This window comes from Schistocerca gregaria, unplaced genomic scaffold (assembly GCF_023897955.1).
Source record: "Schistocerca gregaria isolate iqSchGreg1 unplaced genomic scaffold, iqSchGreg1.2 ptg000692l, whole genome shotgun sequence".
Classification (NCBI taxonomy): Eukaryota; Metazoa; Arthropoda; class Insecta; order Orthoptera; family Acrididae; genus Schistocerca; species Schistocerca gregaria.
In genome coordinates this window covers 744,240-749,177 of record NW_026062072.1, presented here as the reverse complement: position 1 = coordinate 749,177, position 4,938 = coordinate 744,240, and positions in this window count along the sequence as shown.

Here is a 4,938-nt window from a genome sequence, read left to right as displayed (position 1 = left end):
CGAAGCCTTCTGCTTGCGTGAGCGACGGCGTCTGATTACGCACGGCGGTGTGTATCTCGTGTCGCCGTTTCGCCCAGTTGACTGGAGACGCGCATCGCGAGGTGGTCCGTTTAATTATTGAGGAAGAAGTCGTGAATCGGACGGTGACGACTCGGATGTGCGCTGTCTCCTTCCCGTCCTCACGAGTCACTCGGGTACATAAAATCTGGCCTCAAATACCTTCTGTCTTCTGGCGCCGAGGCTGCTGCTTGCTATTCCATTACAGCGGCGGACTCGGTGCTTCTGTGTACGATGTAGTATCTTCCTGCATGACGGTCTTGAGCACCGACTGTACCGGAACTGAACTGAAAGCTACTCCTGTCGGGCCCACTGCGTCTCGCGTACTTCTTCATTTCACTGGAGGTGAACAACATCGCTGTCGTTGCCTCTTCTGTCACGTCGAAAAGCTTCGCGAAGAATCTTCTTAACGTCGTTCATTGGCTCTCGGAATGTAGGCGAGGGCCTTTGATCACGTGTGACAATTGTGAAACACGTGAGCCGGACGGGCGATGCCCTGACGGCTGAATCGACAGCTTCTGCTTACGTGGGGGAGGACGATAGCTTCTCCTGAATGTGCTGACTTCGCGGTCATTGCCTCTTCTGCTCTGCCCGTTGTTTGCCAGAGTGTAACTCTTCTAAGCTAAACGAAGTTTCTCATTAATTTTAAATTTCTACTTCACTTCACTAATTTATTTCCCTACCTTAAGTACCACTCAACAGTATTTGCGCCGATCTCCGTGCACTGTTTTAGGAAAGTGTAATGCCGTCACTACACGGACGGTGTTGTGAACGTCAGTCTTGAGCGTGCCAAGTTGAAAGTGCTGCCGAACGCTCTGACTTGTGCATACAGCATGTGCGTGTCAACGTGGTACACGCGACCGCAGCGGCAGCATCTGGGTCACACATCACCCGGTTGTCCGCCCCGGTAGCTGAGTGGTCAGCGTGACAGACGGGTTCGATTCCTGGCTGGGTTGGAGATTTTCTCTGCTCAGGGACTGGGTGTCGTGTTGTCCTAATCGTCATCATTTCATCTCCAACTACGCGCATGTCACCGAAGTGGCGTCAAGTCGAAAGACCTGCACCAGGCGAGCGGTCGGGAGGCCCTCGTCACACGTTTCTCTCTATCACCCACTTTACAAAATGCATGGGCGTAAAATTCTTAAGCTAGCGCTATTAAAACGCGCCTTTCCTCTCTTGTCCACGTGAGAGTCACGTTGTTCTGCGTGTAGTGTCCACGGACATGTTATAAGGCAGAAAGAGAAGCTCCGTAACAAATAGCGCGATTCAAAGCCTTACTTTATATTTGTTCCTATTCAGCAGCAGAATCTTCACAACATGTGAAATAAAAAAGAATTGTTTTACACTTTCTTGTTATATCTTACTGCATGTAGTGCAATCTGTCTTGTAAATTAAACCATTCGAACAAACTCCATCCTCAGATGGAACGTACATATGTAACATCGAATATTAGAGAATATACTTTCTTTTCGGTGCAATCAAAGTATCAGATCCTAACAGAAAAAGCGAAGACTAGTAATAAAAATATTCGGATCCACTGAGGCGCAAACAAGAATCACATTACCAGCTACCTCATCATTTCGCTCTACCGACTGCGACTTTCGAATGGCCATACATTGAATCTGACCGACTGAAAGTTTTAATGGTAGATACGTTATTAACTGACACTGAAATATGACAGATTGTATCAACGACAATGCGTTTCTTATGGATCCTCACTGTGCCCGTTTACAGTCTGTCCCCACTCTGGCTACCCAGCCACGTCACGGGGCGCCTCCACAGGCTGTCTCACGACGCAGTACCGCCCTGCCGCGGCGCGCGCTTTAAATCGGCAGCGACGCCGTCTGCATACACGGCCCGGCAGCGTTAATTGTTAGACGAGTGTTTTAGTACCGTAAAGAATACAAAAGACGATAACTTCTTCCGAAACATAACGCTATAGAGTAAATAATATTAACATATGAACGTAAGTCGGGATTTTACTACAAACATGGAACCGAATGCCTATTCATGTGAATGTACGTTCCTCTACTGCTACCCCATAAAGCGCAATGAAACTGTAGAATTTAAGAATTATTCTCACTTTGTGTTTCTGCTAAAGGATAGAAGTTTCCTTTGAAGGATTGCGTTGAAACTTAACAGGTCTTGCAACACGATGAATGTTTAAAAAGTAACAAGAAATTTACAATTTCTTGTGTTGTACTAGTCCGATTTGCACTACATTTTTTGTCACTGCCTTCGTAAACGTACGTGAAAAGTATGTGGACAATGTTATACGCATTGGCTATTTGCTCTATTATCAGCTGTCAAAAAGGATACATGTGTTTTGGTAGCATCAACGATTATTTGTTTTGTGTAAAAACAGATTAGAGAATCTTTCTTACATAAAGAGTATGGAATTTTAGAAAAGTTAAATATTCCTTTTGGCGAGCCTGTTACGAGTAAAACTGGAGTTTTTTGTTTCACGACAATTTGTAGTTTCCGTAATGTCGGCACTATTTTTTGGTTTAAGTAAAAGTCGTCCATCGTTTGTGGAAGGATCGATTTTATGAAATTGTCTACGACGACGGGTTTCCTCCCAAAATTACTAGTTTTCCTTCGTGGCGATCCCTGTAAACCACGCGTTCCTTCCTTAGGCGTGACAGACGTTTGCATAAATTGGAGCCCTTTGCTTGGAACGGGTAACAGTTCTTTTCGTGTCACCTCCTTAACACACGCTGTAACGTAACAGACGATCGAACGCTCGTTACATCTACATCTACATCCATTATCTGCAAGCTACCTGACGGTGTGTGGCGGAGGGTACCTTGAGAATCTCTATCAGTTGTCCCTTCTATTCCAGTCTCGTATTGTTCGTGGAAAGAAGGATTGTCGGTATGCCTCTGTGTGAACTCTAATCTCTCTGATTTTATCCTCATGTCTCTTCGCGAGACATACGTAGGAGGGAGCAATATACTGCTTGACTCCTCGGTGAAGGTATGTTCTCGAAACTTCAACAGAAGCCCATACAGAGCTACTGAGCGTCTCTCCTGCAGAGTCTTCGAGTTTATCTGTCATCTCTGTAACGCTTTCGCGATTACTAAATCGTCCTGTAACGAAGCGCGCGGCTCTCCGTTGGATCATCTCTATCTCTTCTATCAACCCTATCTGGTGCGGATTTCACACTGCTGAGCAGTATTGAAGCAGTGGGCGAACAAGGGTACTGTAACCTACTTCCTTTGTTGTCGGATTGCATTTCCTTAGGATTCTTCCAATGAATCTCAGTCTGGCATCTGCTTTACCGACGATCAACTTCATATGATCATTCCATTTTAAATCACTCCTAATGCGTTCTCCCAGTTGCTGACCTGCTATATTGTAGCTAAATGATAAGGGATTTATCTTTCTATGTATTCGCAGCACATTACACTTGTCCACATTGAGATTCAATTGCCATTCCCTGCACCATGCGTCAATTCGTTGCAGATCCTCCTGCATTTCGGTACAATTTTCCTTTGTTAAAACCTCTGATTATACTACAGCGTCATCCGCAAAAAGCCTCAGTGATCTTCCGATGATATCCACAAGGTCATTTATGTATATTGTCAATAGCAACGGTCCTATTACACTCCCCTGCGGCACACCTGAAATCACTCTTACTTCGGAAGACTTCTCTCCATTGAGAATGACATGCTGCGTTCTGTCATGTAGGAACTCTTCAATCCAATCACACAATTGGTCTGATAGTCCGTATGCTCTTACTTTGTTCATTAAACGATTGTGGGGAACTGTATCGAAAGCCTTGCGGAAGTCAAGAAACACGGCATCTACCTGTGAACCCGTGTCTATGCCCTTCTGAGTCTCATGGACGAATAGCGAGAGCTGGGTATCACACGACCGTCTTTTCCGAAACCCGTGCTGATTCCTACAGAGTAGATTTCTAGTCTCCAGAAAAGTCATTATACTCGAACATAATACGTGTTCCAAAATTCTACAACTGATTGACGTTAGAGATATAGGTCTATAGTTCTGCACATTTGTTTGAAGTCCCTTCTTGAAAACGTGGATGACCTGTGCCCTTTTCCAATCGTTCGGAACGCTACACCGCTTCAAGAAGGGGGCAAGTTCCTTCGCGTACTCTGTGTAAAATCGAACTGGTATCCCATAAGGTCCAGCGGCCTTTCCTCTTTTGAGCGATTTTAATTGTTTCTCTATCCCTCTGCCGTCTCTTGCGACATCTACTATTTTGTCATATGTGCGACAGTGTAGAGAAGGAACTACAGTGCAGTCTTCCTCTGTGAATTAGCCATTTAGTAGTTCGGCCTTCAGTCTGTTTCAGTACCATTTTGGTCACAGAGTGTCTGAACATTTCGTTTTGCTCCACTTACTGCTTTGACATAAGACCAAAATTTCTTAGGGTTTTCTGCCAATCAGTACATAGAGCTTTACTTTTGAATTCATTGAATGCCTCTCGCATAGCCCTCCTCACATTACATTTCGCTTCGCGTAATTTTTGTTTGTCTGCAAGGCTTTGGCTATGTTCATGTTTGCTGTGAAGTTCCCTTTGCTTCCGCAGCAGTTTTCAAACTCGGTTGTTGTACCACGGTGGCTCTTTTCCATTTCTTACGATCTTGCTTGGCACGTACTCATCTAACGCATATTGTACGATGGTTTTGAACTTTGTCCACTGATCCTCAACACTATCTGTACTTGAGACAAAACTTTTGTGTTGAGCCGTCAGGTACACTGTAATCTGCTTTTTGTCACTTTTGCTAAACAGAAAAATCTTCCTACCTTCTTTAATATTTCTACTTATGGCTGAAATCAGTGATGCAGTAACCGCTTTATGATCGCTGATTCCGTGTTCTGCGTTAACTGTTTCGGGTCTGTTTGTCGCCAGAA